This window comes from Mycteria americana, chromosome 5 (assembly GCF_035582795.1).
Source record: "Mycteria americana isolate JAX WOST 10 ecotype Jacksonville Zoo and Gardens chromosome 5, USCA_MyAme_1.0, whole genome shotgun sequence".
Lineage (NCBI taxonomy): Eukaryota > Metazoa > Chordata > Aves > Ciconiiformes > Ciconiidae > Mycteria > Mycteria americana.
This window is the reverse complement of record NC_134369.1, coordinates 47,039,590-47,066,297: the sequence shown is the minus strand read 5'-3', so window position 1 is coordinate 47,066,297 and position 26,708 is coordinate 47,039,590. Positions and strand designations below refer to the sequence as shown.

Genomic DNA, 26,708 nt, shown 5'->3' with positions numbered 1-26,708 from the left:
TTAAGCTGCAAGAATCCCAGCTCAAAGCAAGATGAACATGGCATGCATATACCAGCTGTTCATGGCACAGGAGTTTTATAATAGTTGTGACTAGAATGCATCTGAATTCTCAAACCCCAATCTCATTACATATTTTGAAGAAAGACTTTGTCTTTCAGTTTCAGTAACTGGTGCTGAAAGAAGCAAGGTCAAGTGCTCACCTTACTGCTCAAAGCCTGGGTTTCCAAATTCTTGGAAGAAAAACTGCTATGTGGACTAGATTATGATGATTTTCAGGCTCTTTGCCCTAGAATTTCAAGCCTTGTGAACCTTGTAAAGTCTCACTGAATTGGGAATCTTCACTGTCTGTAGTTCTCAGTTTCTTGGCTCAGTAAGGATCTAAAGCTGAAATACAGCATGGATTTAATATTAAATTTCTAAAACTAAATACCATTATTTTTATAACTACTAATTATTATAACTATTGTTATTATTTACTATGACATATTCTCAGCGCTCTGCTCCTTGCTCAGGAAATCTTAAAAGTTCTGCTTCTGGTTCCAAATTGAAATTTTATTTTCCCCAGAAATCTGAAGTGGAAATGATGATTTTCAAAGGCTTCATCGAAGGAGAAGGTTCAGTCATACATGACTGTAAGTTTCTCTTGTGTTCCTAACTTTAGAGTAGATATATTCCTGAAACGATTTGGCCTTGAAGTAGGATTCTGCCAGCTGCTCTTCTGCTTCATCTATTGTGGAAGATGGGATTGCATTGTTACATGACTGAGTTGAATGTATACCCTAGAATGCCAATTTATAATTAGTGTATCGCTGCTGGTGAAGATCAGTCCTGTACACAAATCTCTCAAGACATTGTGTATATACCCTCCAGTTGCGTGGTACTAAACTGTGTGGCACTCTACTGCTGCCAGAACCGGAGAGAAATAGTTTAAGGCTAGTCTGTGTCTGTGTGCATGAACTTCAGGTGCTGCAGTGTTTCCAACGTGTACAGAATCTTGGTTTGAACCAAGGCCTGAAGAACTGATACTTTAAAAATCCCACAGATCCAGGAGTTCCCTTGGGAGACAGCTGTTTCTAGCTCATGTGGGCTGGAGATGCTCAGACTAGCTTGGGATATTAATGTGACCAGATCTTTTGCTGTTTGGTTGCAAATGCTGCAGTTCTGTCCTGTGTCTGCTCATAACTCCTCCTCACCTTTCCCCTTACTGCGAGAAGGAAAAATTTTCACCAGCTTGGGCCAGTGCTTAGATGTTAGTAACTGCTAGAAACTGATCCATGTTCTCTGTTAAGTGGAAGAAGGAGAGGGTGAACAAATGAACTACAGCTTCTGCATTTGCTCAAAGCAGTATCTGTGTACCCGGATCCCATGCCTAGCTGTCTTGGAGGGGTGTGAGGTGTAAAGGAATAGGGATGAATGTAGATGCTACCTTCACGTTAGCTGGCACAGCTGCAACTGGGTTAGGTCTCTGGTATAGAGGTTATTGTCCTCTCAAAACTGCTGAATCAGCTGCTCAGGAAAATGGTGTCAAACCTTCTTCAGTCTATGAAGTGGGTTAGATTAACAAGTTTAAACTGAAGGGTTTTGTTAGTTCTGCTCTTTCTCTTTGTGATGGAGGTATTTTTAATTGGGATTTTATTTAAAAGAAAGTAAATGTTCGTTCATTTTGAATGAAATAATTTAGCACTTACATCTGATGTGAGAAGGTAGCAACCATATGGAGGTATGCAACTAACCTCTTCTATCTCACAGCTATTTTGGGAGTGAACATCTGTCTACACCCTCAGAACTGTCCTCATGATTTGCAGTGACAGTCTAGGCCAGAGCCCCTAATCTCTTTATATTTTGTTGAATTACTCAGGAATAGTTTTTTTTCAGTCAAGTTGCACGACTGGGTACACTATGTTTGTACCGAGGATATCTTCTAAGGTCTCAAATGCCACACTTTCCAAAATCCTAGGCAAGTCTAATCGGCATTTCATTAGCATGTCTAGAGCAACAGATAAGTGAACCTCCAGCCTGCAATTTGGGTAAATCTTAATTTTAGAGACGCATTCCCAAGAATAAAGCATTTTGGCTGATATGTCTTTCCACATGATTCACAAAGATAAATATGCTTTTTATAATCACAGTGCTGAAAAACTGTGAGAAGCTGAGTGCTTAAAACTGTATGTTCAGCAGAGTGCTACAGACTACGAATCTCAGAGCAGTTGCTGTAAAAGAATATTGGTGACTAAAGGAGAAAAGTGGGAGATGGAAGAAGTGATTTGTCTGAGCTATTCCAGTTTTTTATGACCTAACATATTTTATTTCTAGCTGAAGAAAAGCAGAAATAGAAATATTGCTTTTGCAAGGAGAGGGTGAGGATTATTGCATCAAAAATTAATCTGGCAGAGTTGCCCGTTACTGAATGATGTTCATGGCATAGCATTGCAGTGTCCCCAGGAGGCCAGGGGAGGTGATTAGTCCCCTCTATTCAGCACTGGTCGTACCCTATCTGGAGTGCTGGGGTAAGTTCTGGGCCCTCTAGTACACAAGAGACATGGACAAACTGGAGTGAGTCCAACGAAGGGCCATTAGGATGAGTAAGAGATTGGAGCATGTGTCATATGAGGAGAGGCTGTGATGTGTAAAGATATGTTTCCATAACTAGAGTCAAAACCTGTTTGTTTGTGGGGTTTTTTTTTCTGTAGTTGTAGAGCAAGATTATTATTTGGAATATGCCTCCCTATTGCATGTTCTAAACTTCTCTACTTTTGCTGGTCATGGCCCTAAGATGCATTTTGTCAGGCATGAATGATCAACTGGGAGACTAGGGTAGGAGGATTAGGTTTGTAGTAGCGTTTTAAGAGACGCGCTTCCTTATAACTTCACCAAGGCAGAAATGACCAATGTCACAGGGTTCGCTCTTTGATGTCAAACAGGGCTGGGAGAAGGCTGTGGTGTCTTGTCAACACATTGTTTTCTAGTGATTTTTCTAGTGAAAAATGTGCAGCTTTTCTCTGCACCTGTTCTTGCTACAGCAGGGCAGTCAGGCAATGCGTACTAGAAAACTAAAGGAGAGCCAGATCTTGCGGCCAAGTCCCATCCCACTCTCATCCACACTGTTAAACTGTTAGCACAATTCCTGGTGAGGTCCTGGCTCAGGTTATACTCAGGGATCATGGCGTGATCCCCAGCTCAGTTTATTTAGAATAGGTGTACACCACACAGCACTGCAAGGTTCCTCCTGGGCTGGAGTATTTCTGAATTTGGCTAGAGCTGGTTAGAACATTCATTGTAAGCCTGTAAGCTTACATTGTAAGCTTTTTTTTTTTTTAAATTAAATTTTGGTGTATTGTCTTTTCCAAGAGCAATGCTGGAATAGTTATAAATATTTGCTAAATCATTTTGTAAATAAAATCCACTGAGGGCTGACTGGGTGCAGCTTTTGTTTCTTATTCTTTTTTTTTTTTTTTGCTGCTATTAATACTATGTTGGTTATGTGAATCATGTGGCTGAGTCCTAAAACTCTTTTGCTCCAGGCTGATATCTTAACAGTTAAAAAAGAATGCACATCTAGTAGAAATTTGGCCCAAATAATTAATTTGCACTAACACTCATGGCACTTTTTAGACTGATCACTGCTTTTGTGAATAAACTGGAGGCTGTCCAAAAAAACTGCCAAAACTGTGTGTATGTGACCTTGGGAGTTAACAGCGGGGAGAAGCTGCCCCACTTAATTGCAAAAATGTCCGTGAATCTGCCTTTGATTGTTCAGCTCTGCTGTAATTACTGCAGTGGTTTGAGTCTTCTGCTCTTGTAGTAACGTCTGTTTCATTTCATGCCTGCAACATTAATTTTACGTGATGGAATACTATACCAATGGTGCCTACTGGGATTTTATCTCGCCTCTAATTGGCAGTTGATGAGGTTTTTTGAATCCTGAAAAAAACTGATGCCAATTTTATAGTGTGGATTTATAGTACTTCCTGCAATTTGACCACAGTTTGATTAAATTGTTTTCTTTAATTTAGATTTAGTATTATCTTTTATGTTCATTTTTTCTTTCAGAATGTACCAGCCAGACATTAATGTGGAATAAAACTAATGAAGAAATATGTATAAATACTTTATAGTGCATCTATAATATGCACTATTTTTTTGCTAAAGAAACAGCACTTCTGAGAATTTCTTGAAACATCCCAGATCAATAGGCAACACTTTAATCTTCAAGTTTATTCACACAGAAATTTTTAGAGTGAAAAATTAGTGGAATTAATATATATATACACACACGTATATTTGGCTGGTGCTATCTTACATTGAAGAAACAACGCCAAACTTGTGTGCCAAAAAATGCATTCAGTACTCATTGAAACAAAAACGAGAATGATGGAGAAAGGAAATAGATATTCATAATTGATCTTATTCCTGTTTTGTGAACATACCCTGGAAGTTGTCATGGTGAGACTAACCCTATTGCACCATAGGCTGTGTTTCCTGAATGCAAATCTAGAGCTCGGTGAACGTCTGTTTTCAGTTCTCCTGTTGCATTTATTCTGAATCAGAAAGAGTATTTTCATCTGATGGCCATTTTCCAGCAGGACGAATATTGAATAGATGTAACATAATAGACATTATGTATATTTGTCAAATGTCACACACATATATATGTTTTCATATATATTTGTGTCATACTGGTTATGCAAAGATTCTAAAACAAAGTTTCCTATCTTAAAGCTACACTTAGTAGGAGGTTCTCGTCTTATGTGTATGTCTAGAAAGTTGTTAAGGGTACTATTAGTATGTTAACTAACTGACTGTACTGCAGAAGTCTGAATAGCCTCATTTCTTATTTTTGAAAGATAGATTCAATATCATTGGTCAAGATTAGTCTTGGTCCAGCACCACAACTGTTGGTCTCTGTGATAGGTGGGGATGTCCTGGCCACTTAAGAATAGGATTATTGAATAGTATGAGGCTAAATGAGATGAAGTTGTATTCTGGATTTGATGTCCTGGAGGCAACTGAAAGTAGGTACCTTCTCTTTAGTTTGTTTCTTTCCTCAGGAGCTTCAGATACGTCTTTCATCACAGCGATCCTTTTAACAGTCTTCCCTGAATATGAGCACTTTCAGAAGGCATGGATTGGAAAATATTGCCTCCTATACAGACCATTTCCTTGAAAGTGGGTTTTTTTTAAAATAATAATTCATTAGAGGATTTTTAGCAGTCCTATTCCTTGGTTCCATTCTAAGAGGTTGTTTCTGTATAAGAGAGAGAGTTATTAAAACTTCTTAGTTACAATGGAAGAATTATAAGATATTTAAGCTATAGGTAGGCAGGAACCAAAAAAATTCCTCCACAGTGCCTATGGAATTTAGTTGCTCAAAACTTTGTGGTTATAGATAATCTGAATTAATTCAGGCTTCCTTCTGTAGAAGGTTCCAGACGTTTAGTTTTATATCTAAAGCACTTATGCTAAATCTTTGCTATGCTTGTGCTAACAAATACTAGAAGTTTTGCTTATCTTATCAACAGATAGAAACGCTGTAAAGACAAACAATTCTAACCTTCAGGGTATTCCTCGCTACAACAAGGAGAAAACAGAATCTGCGAGTGCGTGCTGTTGGCCAGGCTGTAGTGATCATGCTTTGAGCAGCTGTCAGTGTTTTTGTCTGGAGAGAAGTTGAGAGTGAGTGGTAGGTTTGTTTTTCTTTTTTTTTTTTCCCTTGGTTTATTTTTGATTAGGAAGGCAGCTATTGAGAGAGATAACAAAAACATATTGCCTAAATCTATTCATTGTTTCTAGATCTGCAGTGACCCTCCCTGATAGATCTTTTCTGACTCCCCTGTTGTGAAAACAAAACTTTAGAACCAAATTAGATTTCTTGGTACTGCCAGAATTTAAATCAGCTGGAGGACTTGAGAGGTGGGAGGGAATAGTAGCATAGAATGGAGATATATGAAGAAAGGAAACATCCTTATCTGTTCCTGGAGCATGATGTCAGCTATTACAGCCTCAGATTTCTGAGTAGCTTATTTTTTCTCCCAGTATTGAGTTCCAAAATAAACACAAAATAATGCTTCTGCTTCAGCTCATAGATCAATTTGCAAGGCAGAGTACATATGTGTAAACAGGATAGACGGCAGTAGAGAGAAATAGGGAGTTTGGTAGCAATATCACTGGAAGGGAAAACCGTGCCTCACCTCTGTAAGCAGCCCTCACATGGGGTGTTTCTGCCATCAGCAAATCATTAGTCGCTTCTCTCTTCCCCTTCTCAATATGCCTAAATATGGTAAAGAAGTTTTGCTTCTGCTTTGCCAATTGCAACTTATAATTCTGTTAGGAATTAATTATAATAGGAATCTGACACCTGCTTCTTGACGGTCTCTCAAACTCAGACAGTCTTAGAACCGCAGTGGAATTCCTTTCCCTCTTTTTGTGCTTGCTAAGAAATTCACTCCATCAGGCCACCAAATTTCTGGTGTTTCTGCCTTTAATGATTTTCTGTTAATTTTGATAGAAAGTGATAGTATTGTGCTGTGACGAAACTGCTTCCAAACATGATGTAAAAAGATCTTGCGGCACCAAATGACGAAATACCAAAATCATTCTTGAAAAGCACGTAAAAGTCTCCGAAATAACTGTGCAACCTGTTCTTTACTCATGCAGTCTCTCTCCTAGTGAGACAGAAAATGTAAACTGTAGCATGTATCATATTAAAGGGTATTTCTGATAAAATATTGGACTACAATAAGTGTTAAGGTCTATTAAATTAGTCCACACTTCCATGTATTGATTTGAAACTTCTCACTTTTGATCAATAAGGCAAAGCCTTGCACTGAAGCCCTTGAAATAATTCTCAAATCCACCACTTCTTGGTGATTATAAATAAAAAGCAAACGGTTCATGTATCATCAAGAAAGGTTATTAAAAAAGGAGAGAGAGATCAGAAGCAGTTGTGTGTTTTCATTTTTTAAATTTATATTAACATATATCCCATTTCAGCCAGCAAATTCCAGGAAGAAGAGATCAAAGCAAAAGAATAGCATAGGACCAGAAATGTAAGGAAATTAATTTAAAATGGGGATTTTTCCTTGAACTGTAGCTTACTGTCTAAAAATGTCTAAACTAGTGGACCAAAAATAACTTTAATAAAATCCTCCCTCCCTTAAAATCTGCAAAGATTGTCAAGTAATTTTGCAGATTATATGTACCATTTGCATATATTATTGCATATATTAACAGGAGAGTTTATCCACACTACCTTTTCTGAATTAGACTAAATTCAATACAATTTTTGCTCCTTACATATCACTGAACATTCCAGCAAAACACAGAAGTGGTAGCACGTTTCTGTTTTCTCCCCCTAATTATACGTCCTTTTGACCATGAATTATTTTATTGGCTTTGGAGCTCAATGTCATTTTTGCACATATGAGCTGTTCTAATAATTGAAGTGTTTAATTCTAGGTTGCAAGTAAAAATGTTATTAATAGTTAAATATTATAAATACTTATGCGAGAGAGTTAAAAAAAAACCATCAATTTTAGATCTGGGCAGAAAGTAGTCTTCTATCCTGCAAAAATGAGAAATCTAAAACATTTTTTGTTTGACATCAGCATGAAGTAGCAATCTTTTCATTATTTTTGCCAGCAAATAAAAGTATTTCCCAGCCTCCAACCTTCAGTGTACTTCTGTAGTAACTATAACCTGGAATTTAAGACAATTGCCTGAGCTGTGATTTTGATTCCATTGCTTATCTGTGTTGAATAGAAAAAAGGCCAAGAACTGCATTCAGCTGAGTTTTGAAAATTTGGAGGAGTGCTTTTTGACTCTTTTCCCAAGCTGTGGAGGAGCAAAAGAAGAAATATTGAAGTGTTTTGCCAGACATACAAAATGTTTTTCCAGGCAAGCTCCAGCCTCTCTCCCCCAAAAAATCCCAAGGAGGACAAATCCAAAGCAAGCCAGTAGAAATCTTTCCATTAACTTCAGTGAGATTTGTATCAAACCAGAAACCAGAAATATCATGTAGCTAAAACTGGAGGGTTAATTAATGTGGCATTGAAATACTAAAGTAGGAATTTTAGGAAAACCAAATGTTTTCCTAACTTTCCATTGCTGCTCTTACTAAAAGTAATTTTTAATTACTGCAAATGGTAAAGGAACTGAGCATTGCTTTAACTATTGGGATTTGTGCCAACATAACTTGGACGACAAAGATTCATGTGAGAAGTTGAACACAGCTTTTCAATTTTTTTAAACAAGGACTTCAGCATCAGATTTACTCAAACTGAATGAGCATTCAGTTTACTCAATGGCTTCAGCACATTTATGTCCTTCAGGAAGGCATTCCATGGAATCACCTGAGTGAGGTGCACAGTTCATCATGAGTGCCTAGAAAATATTTTGGGATTGAGTCCTTGGTAGCTGAACAGCACGCGGCCACAGTGAGAACAAAACTACTTGGAATGGGGAAGGTCTCTTGCTGCTGTGCGCACAGGAAGAAAAATAGAACTTTCTATAGACTGCTTCTTCATAGGCTGATCGAGTGCAGATTTCTTATGGAACTCACCTGTGCTACTTAATGTCATCATTTAATGTGGGAATAACTTATAATGTCTTGGATCTTAAAAAACCCTTGTCATGCTTGTGTGAGCTGGCACAGGCAGGGCGCAGGAACAACCACAAAACCACGGAAGAAATGCAAAGAGTAAACTTATTTTCATTTCCTCGCCGACCAGGGGATCCCCGAAGCAGCACCTGAGCAGAGGCACACAAGCAGGGACACAGGCACAGTGGAGCTTGGTCCTTGCTAGGGGATCACTGAACCTGCTCTTTTCACCTGTATATCAGGGATTCACACAGGTGTAGTTTACCACTGTGCTTTGATCTTTCCCACAGCAGGGCAGGAATCTCAGGCGTGTTCGATAGGGTGCCTCTGAGTCTATCGCGGGCCTTTGTTATCTAAACACAGATGTTCTACTTGTCAAACACACAAGACTAAACAATGATGAGTATGATATATGTGTTTTTCAACACCTCAGCTACAAGTCACTTGAGTGTGTTTACAATCCTCCTGGCCAATCTTCTGTTATTTCCCCACAATGCTGAATGCATTATTTGAGCTGGATGGATCCTCAGATAACTCAGTGTTTCTGTGATTATGTCCTTTGCCTTTGCTTGTAAGAACAACCAGTCATCTTCAGTACCATTTCCATTTTACAGAAGTAAAAATGCCTTCATTTTAAAAATGCCCTCATGCAGAAGTAGATCATATAGGATAATAGGTAAACATTTTGTGGGTGATGAAGTGAAGAAAACGCTCTTGTTAAGGAAGTATGGCTCAGAAACACTGAGCTGTCCAGAACAACGGTGGTCCTTTATTTGCATAGACAATAGCTGAACTGTTGGAGATGTCAGCCACTGATAAACATGTTTCAATGTATTTGATTTTTTTTTTGTTTGTGTTTGATACAGCAGAAACAATTTTATCTTAGACAAGACTCATTATTCTGAAGTGATGGCAAAGTTGCTAATGCAGCGCCAAACTCGATGCCAGTTTTCTTAGGGAAGAAGAAAATGTCACTTCTCACTTCACAAGGCCATGACTTTTAAAAGATAGTTTTAGTACTGTCACAAGTTAAATCTGTAAAAATCATGATAGCATCTTTCTATACATAGGCCAGTTCAGGGGAAACAGAATAAATTTCTCCTTTCATTTTATAGATGAAGCATTCTTCTTAATCATTTAGTAGAGGCAGTCCACCGAGGTGTCTGGCTTACGCTGCAGTGAGGAAGAAATTAGTTATGTTTTCCAGCTTTTTGCTAGGATGGACACTGATGTTTTTACAGCATTTTCTAATGAAATATGTTAGCAAAACCCAGTAGCCATTATAGGTGCCTACTGTATTTGAGGATAGCCAGAAAACCTCATGCCTTGATCACTGTTTCTGTCCTGCTATAATATATTGGTTTTATTGGGAACTTCTATGCTATCAGCAGTAGACTGTAGTGTGGGTAAAATTCCCGAAGGCATTAGGTACTTCTTAAAGAAAGGCACAGAGCACAAAATTTCGGTAACATGTGATTTGTGAAAAATCGCATTTGCAGAGGCTTAAGTGCGAGGATGTAGGAATTCCAAAGCTACAATCTATTACATCAGCCATACCCAAATCATGAAGGGCTGTATTTATTTTTTGTACCTGTGTAAAGAACATTTGTAGATATCTCTGCTAACACAGAGTAACGTGCACATAGAACCAGAGTTGCATCTAAACATGCCATTGTATTTCAGTAAACAAAAAAAAAGAAAAAGAAAAGGAACAATAATAACCAAACACTTGTGTAGTGGGGTTGCAAGGCTGCTTGTTAGTTGTTAAGTGACATTTCATTTCATATGCTAGTTAGGAAGGAAAGCGTAAGTGTTGGGCATTCATCTACAGCCCTGCTTCATCCTGTTAAAGTCTGACAGAAGTGCACACATTCACTTGTCTAAATTGTTTAGTTTTCAAAAACAGTATGTGAAGCTATGCCAAATACAGTCAAAAGAATACTTATGAGAGAAGCGATTCTGACAGGTAAACTTATTCCTAAGGTGCTTACAGTACAAAACTTTCTCTCCGGTTTTCATTTTGCAAATCCAGACCATGCAGGTCTGGAGTGCCTCCTGAGAGATGTTGTGAACCTTCAAGTCCAGGGCAAAAAGACAGAACTGTATGCTTAAACATGCATGGAAGAAATACCAAAACACATATTGCAATCGTGTGTGGTTCTGGTCCTCTGGATTAAGGAAACAGTGATTGAAATGAGGCATCCAGTCATTACCATTCTTTGGAGAATCATTTTCCATATGATGCTGCTTCTAATGCAAGAGTAGCCTGTCATTTTTGGGCAGGCAGTGCAAACCTATTTCTGGCTCACTGGGCCAAAATTGCATTGACTGTGATAAGGATGCAAATCAGTGCAGATACTCCATGAAAAAAGGGAATTATTTACTAGGTGGAATTGAATCACTTTACTGTCGCTGTGTGTTTTAGTTTATTTTTGTCTGTATCTCTAGGGGTGGTATTGCAATCCAGAACATTTGCTGAGTTGGTGGTCAGTGACTAGGCTGACCTACAGTCAGTCCTTCAAGGCTTTGGGTATTGAGTACCTGCAATTCAGTCGCTAACTTCAGTAGATGAACTCTAGCTTCTCTTTAGTGGAAAAAAAATAACCTTTTATTTGTCTTTGCAGTTCTTGAATATATTCAATGTTCACTTTTTAGCCTTTACAGGCCAAGATTAGTTAAAGCACAAAACAGGAAACTGTAGGCCTTTAGCCTGCTCTGTAGTAGATCCTCTTCAGTTTCATCAGCTGGATTTATGCATCTACTGTAGGCACTTTACTGACACAACTAATTTTAGAGTCTTAGTCACCCTTGGCAAATTCTTTACGTTCTGGAGGGAGGTGTCAGAATATTTCAAACACTTAAAAGCATCAAACTCTAAATCATCTTCTGGAGGTGCCATCTCTTGCCATTGATACTAGAGGATACCTAGGATAATGGGATCAGGTGCTCAGGTCATTTGGCTCAGCGCCAGTTCTGCTCCACATTCCTATGAATGAGCTTTCCTAGTTCCCCGTTGGCAATTAGGCAGTCTGGCGCTCTGATATCCTAGTCCGTCTTCTTCCTTGCTGTTGTGTAGGTTTTGCTCAAAGATTCCTAATGCACAGGTGGAAAATACTGAGGCACTTTAGCAGTCTCACCTCAGCTATATCTCTGGGGAGAAAAATGAAGAATTGAATCATTGTACTTCAGTTGCCAACACCATCTCTCTAAACAGTTGTCAACAGAACCCAGTGTTACTTACTGTTAAAATTTTGAGATCAATTAATTTGTCATAAAATACCACTGTGTGATTACTGCTGGTAAATTTTGCCTTCGTAATAACAGTCATTATGTGATATTCATTGTGTCATAATGGCTTAACATATATATGCCACTGTGGTTTATTGATCCCTTTTCATTAGAGGAGAGTTTTGGCAAGTGAAAGGAGGGCTATTAGTGATATTTTCTGTGTTTCTTCTAAGTAGTTCACAGGGAAAAAAATGAGAACTTGCTGAGGAAGTAATTATAAGCAAGACATTTTAATGAGGCTATGAATATGTATAGCTTCCTCAAACATTCGCAAGTACAAAAAAGTAAGTTCAACTTGTCATAGAATTAGTTCTGCAGGAGAACAAATGCATGGGCATTTTTCAGTATCTGTTTTGGAACCGTTAAACAATTTAACTGTCGGTTTGTAAAGGTGCAGGAGGCTCAAAGATTTGCACATTTCACTGTGTACCAGGAGCAGTTCCTGAATCTAAACAGAAGGAATAATTAGCAAATGCATAGAAGGGAAGAGAACAGCAAAATCTTAGTCCTCACTTGGCCAAAATGTTTGGAGTTTGTGATGAAAGTGGTAGCTGACTGAAAAAATAACTGGTTTATGCTATGGTAGTATTTTGTTCTTACACTTTTTTCTGAGAGAACAAACAGATTATTTTTAGGAGATACAACAATATATATTTGATGCCCATTACTGACTTTTTAAACCTCACTGAATTTCACTTTATTGATTTTATACATATGTTAGGAATATAATACTGTGTTTTAAATCCCCCAAATGATCATTATGAGCATGGTTTCTCTCTCACAGCTAAAGCATACAGTATATTTTAGCATATATATTAATCTCTGGTTAGTGACACAATAAAATATCTGTTTTGTAGCAACTGTATTTTTATGTTAAATACTTTGCAATTATACAAAATTGGAATTGGCTTGCAAAATTACAGATTAATGTTTTCACACACTATTTATTACCTGCTCTATCCATGTCACTCTTTAGAATAGAAAACATTCTCTTTGAAGGTTAAATACAAGTTAAAGCATTTTCATTTGAAATTACATTTTGTTCTGTCCACTACTTTTATCTGGATAAATATAATTTACTTACTGAAAGTAAAAAGATTTTTTTTCTTCTCCTTGTAACAATAAAATACTGGTTAAAACCAAAGAAATTTCAAACTTTTCCTTTTGCCGTTATTGCCCTCTGGAAATTCCGCACTTTTAAAATGATAAATTTAATCCTACTTTTATAAAAAATATTTGGATGGATGGCAAGAAAACATTGCCTATTTTGTGGTGAGGGCTGAATGTCAGTAGTGGCAGTATATGATTTTTGATTTATAACGTGCTTTTGTCTACTCTAACAAACTCATAATTTAGTTTTCCCCAATGTATTCACTATATGGAACCAAATGATTTGATGCTTTAATCACTTCCCTTTGACCTCTAATGCTTCCATCAAGAAAGAACGCATAGATTTTTTTGAGGCTTCTGAAAGTGAATTGGTCATTTGCAGTCTCTTTTTATATGCCTTCTCTTTACACATACATGCACACACACACAAACATACATAAAGAGCAAGAAAAATGCTGTTGGCTTATAAAAGCCATACATGAAAAAGTTATCCCAGAAAGTTCCTATTAACTTAAGTATATTATCATTTATTGGAAAAAAGTTAGGGTAACAGCAATACTAAGGATTAGAGCTTTTAATGACTTTCTCATTCGTACATATGGCATTAAAAGACAATTTAAACTATTTTGTAATAGGTAAAACTGAAATTGCAGAAATGCTGTGAAAATGCTGAGACAAATTCTCTGCATATGTGACAGAGGTCTTCAGTGAATTTATACTCACCTTAAACTAGAAGAGAGTCTTGTATTGGGAGCAGGGTTTCTGTCATAGGAGAAAATTCAAAAGCACCTCCTAGAAATAGTGCTGTTTATGACCCAATATTTGCAGAATAATGTTTCAAATATTCACATAGTATCACTGTGATTCATTTGATAATGGATGCCTTTCTCTATACTGGTATGACACAGTACTGCCCACAGAGGGATGTCTGCATATATTAATAAGTTCACTAATGATTAAAAAAAAAATACCTAACTCTGAGCTCAAAGAGAAATTCTGACACGACTGAAATTAAAACCAAGTATTCTATTTACTTTGGTAGAGCCAAGAATTAATATAAAATATTATTTAGTAATGTTATTAAGTAACTTTTTTGGGGAAAAAATAATAATACAGACTGTCTCTTGTTTTTATAATTATTCAATCTTGTAGCTCACCTTTACTGATGTAAAACAGTATTGAAAAGAAACCCATACAATACTAGAAACGGGGTCCCCTTACCTGTGTAATCTGTTCCTAGAATTTGTCAGGAATTTGCGTAACAGTTAGAGGAGCAGATGCATCCAAACTGTTTGACAGCAAGAAGCTAGAAGTTCATAGAAATGCATCAGATGGCATTTAAAAAAATGCTAATAAGGAGCAATGTCCCTAGGCCCCCCCCTTATTTTGGGATGCTCAGTATGTCACAGCAGTCATTTATACTGGCACTAAACCTGGAAGGTGGAAGGGTATTGCCAGATTGAGTCTTCTTGATTTTGCTTGTGACCAAAGTTCTGTTTACAAATGCAGAATATTGCGTTAGTTTTATTAATGATTTTGTACTTCTTTCCGCACTAAAAAAAAAAAAAGTGGAAATTTGAATTTACTGCTCAAACATCTCTATAATTAGCAATTATAATTATATATATATAATTATAATTAGTTTTGCTATGTTGCAACTTCAGCATAAATTCATGACTGTAGAGAAGAAATTCTCTAGTCTTCTTCACTTTAAGTGTCTGTAAGGTAATAATAGTCCTGACTAACCACAAACTTCAACCCCCGCCTACTTTATATGCTTCAATCCCCGCCCACCTAATATCCTGAAACCTAAAATTCATTAAGATCATGTTCATAAGTAAAATAACTACAAGAAAGATGCAAGTTTGGAAAGCCTGATTCTTAGTCAGCAGCTGTAAAGTTTATGCAGGAAAGCAGCTATTTTTATTTTAGTCTTGTGTTGAAACCCATGCAATGAGTTTCAGCACAAAGAAATGTACTTAAGTACTGGATGAAAAAGTGAGGACTTACTCCATCTGGGGTGACAAGGTATGACCATACACAAAAAGAAAGTAGGTACTTTTAACATGAGGAATATGTTAAACTAAACTGTTCAGGAGCTTATTTAAAATACTGGATGCTCAGTTTTCAACCTTTGGCTACTTCCCTTTTTGCTCCATTTACAGCTTCCATTTTTGCTCCTTGTATAGAGATTTAGCAAGGATGTGATATATTGCATCAAAAAAAGCATGCACTACACCGTTAATTTAGACTGGGAAACAGCTCCATGTTGGACATGCAGGAAGAGCCAAAGGAGGGTGGGAGGGAAGCCCATTTAGCCACAGGCAGAACTTACTTTGCACAAAGGTTAAGTGAAGGCCGTTTTTCCTCTCATGATCCAGCTTCTCCCATGCTGTGCAAGTTACAGCTACGGGGAGTGCTTCACCTAATCTCTGTCTTGCTCTCTCACACAGACCTGGTCCATCTGTCTGCCATGGACAGGTAAATCCAGTCCTCACTGATTCCTTTTTGCTCTGCTCATTAGTTCTGCACAGTCTGATGATCCACCTTCCCAAAGCTATCTTCCTGTGAGAAAAGTAGGGATTTTTTTCCTTAAGAAAGAAAAAGGCAAAAAGAAGAAAATGTTTTCCTTTAGTGCCTGAATTCCTCTAGTCGGAGGCTGTGACTACCAACACTGCTACCAAGTCACCTCACCAAATGCTGCAAAATGCTTCCAGCTGACGTGCCGTTACGTTGTGATTTTGTTTGACAAAATCTTAATCCCATTCCTGAAGTGAAAAGTTCCACGTCCTATCCTTTGTATAGCCAATTGTCTAATTCTTTTAAACTTTGACGTTTTGTGTAGCCACTGCTTCATTGTCACAATATCCTGTTGAGGCTGGTGAAAGCTGCACTTGCCAATGAGAGTTAACACTTCACATTATTTTTTTTCTTTTTCACTTCATAGACAGACCATGTAAGATGCAGGGGTTTTATGAAATCTTTTCTTGTGTCATTGCCTTACTTAACAAGGTGGGGCAAAGATAATCAAACAAAAAACCAAAACCCAACAGCAAAAAACAACCTGTGTAGGTTTCAGGAGGGAAGATCTAAATGATTAATATTATACATCAGGATTGACATCTGACATGTTATTCAATAGTCCTTTAGCTAAGGGCTTGAATAGACACAGAGTTCTTCTTATGCAACACCAGAATTGAGCTCACAAATCTTCTCAGAAAGAGAAGAGAAAGTGATTGCACTTCCAAAAAAATCAATATTATGTTAAGTCCCGTATCTTTTGAGAAAAGCATTCTTCTACACATATCTAACTATAGATCATGACTTCATAACAGTTGTAATTCTAGGATTACTAGCAACTGTATCTAAAACTGAGTCTTTTATTACTTTTTCATTTACTTTTTTGTGTCCTACTGGATTTGGATTAAGGGCTGAAAATTATTAGTATAACTTTTTCTTATTGTCAGTTTACATCCTATTTTAGTTCATGCAAGTTGAAATGGGCTGTCTTTTGCTTAGTCTGAGTAATGCATGAATTATTGGACTTCAGGTCTTTCAAATTATTTTTCTTAAATATTTAACCATATCATTTTTTATAGTATAGTAGTAGAAACATAGTAAACATTGTTGATTTAACTTCATGAGTTTACTTTGATTCTTTCCTGACAGTTCATAAGAGCAACAAATGCCACAATGCAAAAGTTTAATAATTATTAAGAAAATTAATTAAAAAATCAGAGAATTCCATGGAAATTATCAATTTGCTACTAGGTGGTTACAGTCAAGGTCAATGAATTCTTGCCAAAAACCAGAAAGCAACTGCAGGGAACTACCTCCTTTGGAGACAAAGTAATTTTGTTTTATGTACCTGGAAACTTAGGTATAAAATAGGTTATAACTCATATCCAACTGAAATGAAACTGAATATAAAGCCAGCCAGAAGAAAGAATCAAAGCATGTATGTTTGCTTTGGACCAGATGCGAGTCTTTAGGTCCTTGTTTTACCTCCCATCCTTTGTCCATGGTTTTATAGGTTCTACCTTATCATCACTGAGAACAGTATTGCTCTGTTGTTATTGCTACTATATTGCTTATTTAGTGACAGGAATTACTGTGTTCTTTAACTTGGCGGAAGACAAGAAGAAATGCGGGAAGATTCGCAGGTGTGCTTTGGAGGAGAGTGGAGATTGGGAGAGGAACAAAATGCCTTCTTTTCCTTCTCCGCTTAAAAAACCTGGCAGATGGGAAGGTGTTTATTATCATTCACTGTAGCGGCCAGTCTGTTATTAAAATGAGTAATTAAAATGGTCATCCCACTGCAGTATGTCACAAAGTGTTTGCACCTCACAGTGAAGATGACAGGGCACCATGAGGCACACTAAGAGCTCTCTGTGTGTGAGCATTGTAACAGTTCCTAGGCAGAAATGTCTAATAACTTCAGATTTTAAAAAAATCTGTTTTGAGGGGTCTTTACTTTCCACAGAGAATATTTTCTCATGATTGCCACTCTTTCCTGTAATGTCTCTTGAAACTGGGGAGGCAGGGGGAATCTTTTTAACCTTATGCCTATTAGAAATAAGAAATTGTACATTTTTTTAATATTTCACCCTCCTTTATCAAGGTTAATAGCAAGAGTTTTCAAAGCTTGATCCATATTTCTATGTTCTGACCCTGCACAGAACCTGCACTTTCATCTTTTCATATGCAGTTCTTTGCAGGGACAGGTAATGACAAAAAATTGTATCCACAGTACTTTGCAGAGTCTATTTCGGTGCCTATAGTATTGATTGATGCAGGTGAGGAACAGTTCCACGACCTCTAAAGAAATAAAAGCTTGAGTTTTTACAATTTGGGATAAAGAAAAATGGACAGTAGCAGCCTCAGAGATTCCATGAATCATGCACAATGAAGGAGCTGTTGCACACACTCATGGGAAAATAGATGTGTAAGAAGCTCTGGCAGAATTCATTTGGAGTCATGTACAAAACTGAGCAGTTAAGCAACAGAAAGTGAAGCCAAGTCTCTGACTCCCTGGCTTTGAGTGATGGCCATTTCAGAAATAAACTGTGAAAACATTCTGGATGAAGAAAGGAGCAGTCGAAAATCTGGAACTGTGATGGACAAATGAAAAAGACTCAGACTAACCTTAGTAGCTTCAAGTATGGGTGCCAATAAAAAAAAAAGACCGTGAGCAGGATTATTTTTGCCAATAGCTAATCCAAAAGCAGCTGATTGTGCTTGGTCGATTGTGCTAATAGTTCATTGCAAAATATGGTTCTGGATATATCAATATGTCTCCCTTTACTCCAAATTCCAATGGTTATCAGGAAAGGGACATAATCCAGTGCGTGCTGAAAGGACTGTAGAATTGCTGCTATCTATACCTAGAGCTTTTAAATTACAAAGGCACCTATGACATTTGTCTATTGATGAGATTTTGCTCAATAAACCAAAATCAATTCCTGCGTGGTAATTGCTGAGTTAGCCATCAAAGTTTGTCCAGATGCTTAAGTTCTCTTTAGGTACATACTCACATAAGATGGCTTTATCTAACTCAGATAAGGTAAGGAAAACACATAATGCTTTTATTTTACATATCTGGTAGTATTTTCAAGACCGGTTTTCACTCAGCCATAACAAGTGGCAGTTTCCATGTCTGTAATAAAACTGAATTGCATTTTATAAAGCACCTCTGCTGTTTAGAATTCATGAACTTCAAGCTACCTAACTTCCTCTTACAATATGGGGGACAAGCTTTGTGGAGAAGGAAGAAAATTGCACACGTAACTTGCCTTTCAACAGAATTTTATACTCTTGCACAGCATTCCCATAAATGAGTCACAGAAACATTAGGGAACTAGTGTAGAGTGGGTAAGCAAGTAGCTGAAAAGTCATACTGGGAGCAGCTATCTGTTGTTCACAAACTGACAAGTTGAGTAAAGAGAAGTTTCTCAAGGTCAGTATTATTTGTTGTGCTCATTAAGGATTTGGACAGCAGAATAGAGAATGCACTTATTAAATTTTCAGGCAAAACCAAGAAAGGGCAGGACAACTACAAGCACTTGGGAAGATTAGAATGTGAAACGTTGATTGATTGGAGCAATAGCATGAAACAGGATATAAATCAAGCAGAGAAGGGGCAAAATCCCACACCTGAGTATAACCAGCTATGTGCATGCAAGATGGGGAATGCTAGAAAAGCAGAAGTTCTGAAGAAGAGAACCTGCAGCTTTTAGAGGATCAAAAATTAAGCGAGAGACAACAGTGATTTGGTGCCCTGCCTTGTGATAAAAAGTAAAAGGTTTAAACTGAATCAGGGAAAATGTTTGCTACATTGCAGAAAAAAGATTTCAAAACACTAAGAATAGTCAAGCTCCAAACCAGGATGGTTGTCATTGGAGATTTTTTGGTATACATTGACAAATAAGTACAGCAGTAGTTTACAGGCTCATTAACGATACCTATTTTCTGTGGTTCTCAGTCAAGCTGCTATTTCTCTGTAAATGCTCTTCATACTGTTAAACATATGTTCTCCTGGACTGTTTATGATAAACAAGGGACATATTAAATCCTGGTATATGAAGCAACATATCTGGAACAAAAATTTTGTCATTATTTTAAAGATAACTGATAAAATACTTTGACTGATTTGACATTTCATATATTTCTGAAATTTCTTAGTATAAAGATGAAAAGTTGGGAAAAGTAAAACTGGCTCATAACATCTCTAGGTACTTGGCCCCATTGTTGTTGCACCTGTGGATGTTGTATACAATTGTCGAGTGTATCTGTATGGAACCTTTGAAACAGGTGAGTGAGCTATAAGGATAGCTCCAATTAGACATGCAAATAGTTTTAATGGAGTCAGAAGAACTGGTTCACATGAAAAGCCATTAGCAGAGCTTAGCTCTGAATTCTGGTGTTCTAAGTCTCAGAAAAGCTCTTAAACCACAAATTCTTTCTATCTCTATTACTAGAATTGAAGGTTGCCTTCTAGCACGGTTAGATGAGGCTTAAGTATTAACAACCAAGGCACTGTAAAAAGAAATCCTAGGTAGCTGGGTTATGACTGCTGAGAAGAATTCCTGATATTTACTGTCTTCCCCTTCAATAATTAGTTTAAGTTAACAGGTTTTTTTGGTCTGCTGATGTTTGCAGAAATCCTGAAAAAAATTAAGCATGTTTACTTTTTCACATCTGGAGCACAATGAATAGAGGTGAAGGAATTTGCCCATTGTTTTCAATAAGGATTGAGTTGGGCTTTGGGAGTGGTTCCACTGTCTTTGTGTATACATGTGTGTGAAGCGAAGCATGCAGGCAAGTCACAGCCAAAATTGCCTCCTGTATTCACTATTGTGAAAGGAAAATGGAGAACGCTCACACAGTCCTTTTAAGATTATACTTTGAGGGTTTAGGCAGTTGTGAAAAAGATGGAATAGCAAATCAAGAGAATAACAGAGGTATAAAAAACATTCACATGTAAAATTGTCAGGACTTTTTTCTTTCAAAAGAAACCCCATCTTTCTCATTGCTCTACTCTATTCTACTTCTGTTTGCTTCAGATTCAGAATGACCTAATTATTGGTGTAGGTGAAAAAGAAAGGCATTCAGAGTCATTTCACATTATGACTCTATGCACTAAATGCTTGATACTTTATAGTATCAAGCAAACTTATCTAACAGGCTACTTACAATAGAATATGGGTGTGAAATATGTCCTACCCTTGGCCAAGACAAGAAGAGGTTAATTATCTGCTCTGGGAATAGGAAAGAGGACCAGCCTTTTCCTGTAAACACAGTCCAGTGCTCACGTTCTAAAGGGAAGGCATTATTGCATTGGCTAATTAGGAACAGGAAACAAAAGAAGGAAGCCAGTTAAATTTGTGTTTGCACAGGAATGGGCATCAAAATCTCTGTAACTAATGATGGAATAAATAAATGTTGCCCTCTTTAGCTGCAAAGTTTAAGTTTGTCAAGAGATGTAATTTGGTCATAAAGAGTAATGACCTGGGAAAAAGAAAAAAAAGAACATATAATCATGTCTTAGAAAAGAAAATGTCTATGTGTTCATTTGCCCCTGGAGTAAAGACCTGAGTCTGGTTGAGGGGTTTTTTTGGTAATATTGTTTCTTTCTCTTCAAACTGCATTTGTATGCCAAGAGCACAACTGCTTTTCTTCTCTGTCTGTAACTCTAAAGGTTGAAGTACACAGTGTGTTCTTCGCTGAACATGGAAACATTGTGCATGCTGGCATGTGATTTAATGCAGAAATATTTGAGGGATTTATGAACTTGCTGGGCAGCTGAAGACAAGGATTTTGAATGAATGCATACTCATGTATGCAGAAATCCTTGTGCTGCCTCTTTTAATTTTCCTTCATTGCATAAAAGCTTCCAGATACATATTTCAGTCTTAGTACTTTGAATAATAAAGAGCGGCAAGATTAACCTTTCCCTGACCACTCCCAGGTCATGTTACAGTCTGGTGACGTTGTCAGCAGATCAGTGAATTGGGCAATCTACCAAGTCTTCATCTTAAATCCTCCAGTGGCCTACTCTTAACACTTGAGGACGGAGTCCTGTCTAGCTGTAAACATCCTGGTGGAACTGGTGGACTTGGTGGAACAGTCCCATTGGTTCCAGCCAAAGACGGGAGATTGTATGTTCAGAGGCTACACTATGTCTTGTAGAAATGTTTGGATGTCAGGAATCCTTCACAGCATTCACTTATTTACTTTCTTTTTCATATCATTCAATGTAATATGTAACTGAGAGCAGCTTGGCTAACATTAGGAAGGAAAATTGGTTCCAGCTAAGTACAGTGGGTTAGTTCAGCATAGTTTTGTCACAGCTGTATGAATCTATGGATGACACAAAAGGCAGAGTCACCTCTGATTGTAATAATACAAGTTGCTGCATGTTAATATTATATTGGAATAGGTGTTTGAGCCCTGTGGTGTGATTAGTGGTGTTAAGGGAGCAAGTAGTTCTTGCTGGGTTGCTAGAGTAGTTTTGATGCTGGTGACTTCATTACCTACCTTTCTAATTTGTCCAGAAGTTTCCCATTCCACAATGGTGATGGAGTGCTTCCTATTACAAGTCCCCTAGGTAGCTGCAGCGTAGTGCTTCAGATGGAATGATGCTGGAGAGGAGAGATACAGAAGACGATCCCTTATCAAAAGACTAATGGTTCATTTCAGTGAATAGTAGTCAGAAAATGCCTCTCTTGCACAACTGATTTATTTTGTTATTCCACCCTGATAGGCTGGTAAAAACTGTGGTCTGTTTGTCAATGACACATAGAAGTCTTTGATCTACAAGTTATATTCTGCACACTGTGCATAACCCTTGAAAATACTCTCCTTTTGCCTGCAACAGACAATGTGAAAGTAAAGAAATTGAGTGAATCGGTAACAGATGTTTTAGAAGGAACATGTCACCATCTAAAATGGTAGCAAAGAAGCCTTTCTCATCTCTCCTGACAACTGAGGACAAAAGGCCATTTGCATAGAAGTCAACATACTACCAGCTCCCTTGCAGAGCTTTTGTTTTTGTGAAGAATCTCAGACTTTTTTGCCAGAATTATTTTCCTCTTGCTAATTGTTTTTTTTCTGTGCAAAGCTGGCAAAACGTTCTAAGTGTGTAGGATGGGGAAAACAAATTAAGACTTGCCCATGTTTACAAATAGGCAAAATCAGATCTGACAATGAGAAAAGTATGGTTCTGTTCCTCAACAGTCCTAATTCCATTCTGTTAACTGGCCTGTTTTCTCAAGTTGTCATAGCTGAGACGAGGTCCTTGACAAAGTTTCTCTTCCAAACTTGTTTAAAAGATTTCTTTGTCTTAAGGTTTTATTTAGCACAAGTGATACAAAAAGGAAAATAGCTCACCGAGAGGCAGTTGCTTCAGATCCATAGCTTGTAAACAAAAAACACCTGGCTGACATAATGTGCAAAGAATCCAGTTGCTGAATGAATGATTCAATTAATTGGGCAGTTTAGCATTAGTGGCTGCCTTCTATGAAAGTATTATGTGGCAATCACAGTACAGAACTAGCAGATGGCAACTCTGGAGTAGGATTGCTGAGAAAATAAACCAGTTTTGATAAAAATGGTGAGGTTTTGACACTTCTTTGGTACATTGGAATGAAAATGATACTTTAAAAATGTGAGCATTAAGGATCTGAGGGACTGTGTGAAAATTTGTTTGTAGTTTATGCTAGGGAATAATTACACAGAGAACTATGGTGGGGAGCGTCTCTTAATTGCTGTTGAAACTTGTCCACTTTGTATAAACTAACCATTAATTTTCTCACAGAGAGAGAGAAAATGATTTCATGAGAAATCAGATGACAGCCTGGGTCTCCTAGGTTCTGGGGGATTGTCCTGGACAACAAATTTACCAGCTGAGGTGAACAAGTCTCTTTTATTTCTGAATAGAGCTCTCATCAGGGATCTGAAATCTTTCTAACAAAAGTTTAGCTACAACTAGTACTGCACTTTAAAATTTTAAATTATTATTTTGAATTTATTTTGTAGAGATGGATTCCAAACTGTGAACAACACTGTGAACAGGTATTTTAAAAAGCATTGGCTGTAAAATTAAAAAAATAAACTACAAATATACGATACGTAGTTGTGAGGTGTTAGTCTTCCAATTTTCTATTCTGTTCTTTGCAAATGCTTCGATTTTATGTATGAGTCTCCAAAAAGGATTACCTTCCCCCTCAAAAAAACATCAGTGAACCAACCTTGGCAGTCCCAGAAGCTGGATCTGCAAAGACCACCAAGCACTCCATAGATTTACTTTCTGGCACAGAATTGGGTAATTTCATGAAATCTTTCATGTCTTGTATCTCTTTTTGGATATAAAAGTAATCTCCATCCCAACAGCAAAGCTCTCCAGAGCTTTCCTGTTGGCTTCCACAGTGCCAGGTTTTCACTATTGTATGTTTTTATTGTCTTGCCAAATGCCAAATGAATGAGTAAGGCACTGGTAGTGACTTTCGACCCCTACCATTAATTCCATTAATTTTTGATTTTTGAACTAAAGACTTTGTTGTGTTAGTTAACAGGTTGTAGCAGACTAGTGCACTAATTTTTGATTTTTGAACTAAAGACTTTGTTGTGTTAGTTAACAGGTTGTAGCAGACTAGTGCACTAACACTAGTGCACTAGTGTTAGTGTCTTCTGGACTTTTACAGGCATGATGACACTTCCAAACGCAGGCTTATTTATGTCAGGCTTATGACCACCAAACATAAGCAATTTAATATCTATCTGAATTACAAACACTTATGACTGTTGTGACCCATTGTTTATGAAATGCTACTTTCTGTTATCCATGAGAAATGAATAGTTATACAGCAAAGATTTACTGGTGCTCAATGTTTGAATTCTGAGGTGACTGCTCGTGTTTATATCTTTAGGTTGTGATGCTGCCAGTTTGCTGGTTCAAGGTCTTAAAATGGGTGAATTTTCCAATAATAGCCTAAGATTGAATGTTATTAGTGTATTTATGAAAAAGCAGTTCAGAGCAAGCACAGAATGAGCTAGTTTAAAACTGCTTATGTTGTGTATGTGTTTTGCAATATTTGCCTAGTGCTAATTCTGATCAGTGTTTCAAAACCATGATTTACAGATGACTCCATAACTTCGCATGGTTGGTTGGACCTGCCTATTTATTCTTAATTTTTTTGTTTCCAGTCCCAAGATGACCACACACTGCACGTTGATTAGAACCATACAGAACTTTTAATAGAATGTCCCATTGCCCTGGCAGGAAAAAGCACTGCTACACATTTGCATGGTTCTAATAGTAAACATTGTTCTTAGCTACGCTATTCAGGATTGAGGCTGGCACAGGAAAATGAGATACAGGCCTGAAGTGTGTTATGGGTTTTCATTGTCAATTTACCCATCTGTTGTGGCTTTTCAAGGGGAAAATCTCCAAGGATCTGTTTGGCAATGCAAATTGGTATAGAATCTGATTTTGTGGTTTTCAGTTGCTATTTTAATGGTCATTGTCCATCACAAAATAATTAAAAATGGTATTAAAATAGTATATTAAAATGTAAATTGCTGGAGTATAATTAGACATTTGGAAATTGTACTTATGTATAAGTAAAGGCTACTGAATATGATTGGTTTCCTTGACTTCTTTCAGATATGTTTTATTTTTCTTCGTTATTTAACATCCCAAGTAATATATTCTACTTTCCCAGACTTTCAAAGCTTTTCTGTGATAATCATACTGTACTTAAAAACTAGTCTACCAGGTGACTCTGATTATGTCCTTTGGAAATGTTTACAGAGGGAAAGAGCTTTGAATGGTATTCATAGAAAATGGTACATGCTGAAAAATTCTGCTTTCAGAGCTCAGTGACATTGAATTTTTCTTGAATTTACAGCTTGTATAAAAACACAACTTCTGACTTATAAAAGGCTTTATTTATGAAATGCATTGCTCTGAGTTAAGTATTATTTTGCAGTGTGTTGTATGTATGGTATATTGGCAGCCATTCAAGGTTAGAGTAAAGCTTTTTTATGTAAGAATATTAAAAGGCACAAGATACAAAACATTTAATATATGCTGCAATTCAGTAGCATTTCAATTCATTCTTACCACTGAAGGGAAGAAAATAACTCTGAGCACAAATCAAGGGCTCTTTGCCAGTATTTTTGCAGTGTTGCATTTTGGAGTTACCTATATATTTCAACATTAAAACAGTGACTGAAAGGGCAGCTAAAGTCAGATGAGTAAATTTAGAGCAGAAAGAAAGATACGTGATAGGCTACCTGGCATAAGGACCTTGTACAGAGGAGCAGAGCTAATTTGTTGACCACATCTGGATTAAGAATGGAAGAGGAGTCATGAAGGGTCAGTCTGGAGGTCAATCCATCTAGCCCAGTATCCTGTCTCTGACAGTGACCAAAAGCAGAGGCCTAGGGAAGAGTATAAGAACAAGGTAAATATGCTCCCCACAAATATTCTCCTAGCATCCAGTCATTGGCAACTCAAGGGCGTGTGGAGACAGCTGTAGTTTCTATTTATTTTATAACACTAGCAGGTATCTCTTCTGTGAACTTTGCCAACCTCTCCTGGAAACCCCATAAACTTTTACACTCTACAGCATCTTGTGGCCAGCAGTACCGTAGCTGAACTACTGGCTGTATGAATAACAACTCTTTTTGTTTTGGACTGCCTTCCTCGTAGTTTAATTTCACATTCCCAGTTCTTTTTCTGGAAGAGATAATGGCCAATCAATCCATATACACCCTCTCCATGACACTTCTGATCTTATAGAACTCTGTCATATGCCCTTCAGTCTTTTCTTTTTCACTCTGAAGAGTCCTAGCCTACTTAGCTATTTTTGATGCAGAAGCTGGTCCATATCTTTGATTGTCCTTGTGGTCTTTTCTGAAACTTTTCCAGCTCTACTATAACCTGTTTGAGATGGATAGCCCAGCACTACATGCATTATTCAAGATGGAGGAGAATTATGTATTTATAGAGTGGCATAATGACATTCTTCATTTTGTCCTCTCTTTCCCTGTAGTTGCTGGCCTTCAGTTTGCCTCATAAGCCTCTCCTGAGCTCTGAGCTGTATTTTCACTTCCACTCCTTAGTGGGAATGGCCAGCTCAAAGCCCACCATTGTGTACAAGAAGTTAAGGCTGGGGTTTTTTCTCCCCTTGACTACATGATTTTATGTTCA

The 26,708-nt window shown here is 37.4% G+C and overlaps 2 long non-coding RNA genes across 3 annotated transcripts in view; both read left to right on the top strand.

Annotated features, from left to right (window-relative positions):
• LOC142410504 (uncharacterized) overlaps positions 1-25,113 on the top strand; it is a 116,662-nt gene extending 91,549 nt beyond the window's left edge. The window contains exons 2-3 of the long non-coding RNA XR_012775937.1: positions 5,520-5,680; positions 24,698-25,113. This is a non-coding gene — a long non-coding RNA (uncharacterized LOC142410504). The remainder of the gene's footprint in view (positions 1-5,519; positions 5,681-24,697) is intronic.
• The window catches only part of LOC142410503 (uncharacterized), a 200,150-nt gene that overhangs the window by 93,173 nt on the left and 80,269 nt on the right, over positions 1-26,708 (top strand). The window lies entirely within an intron of this gene.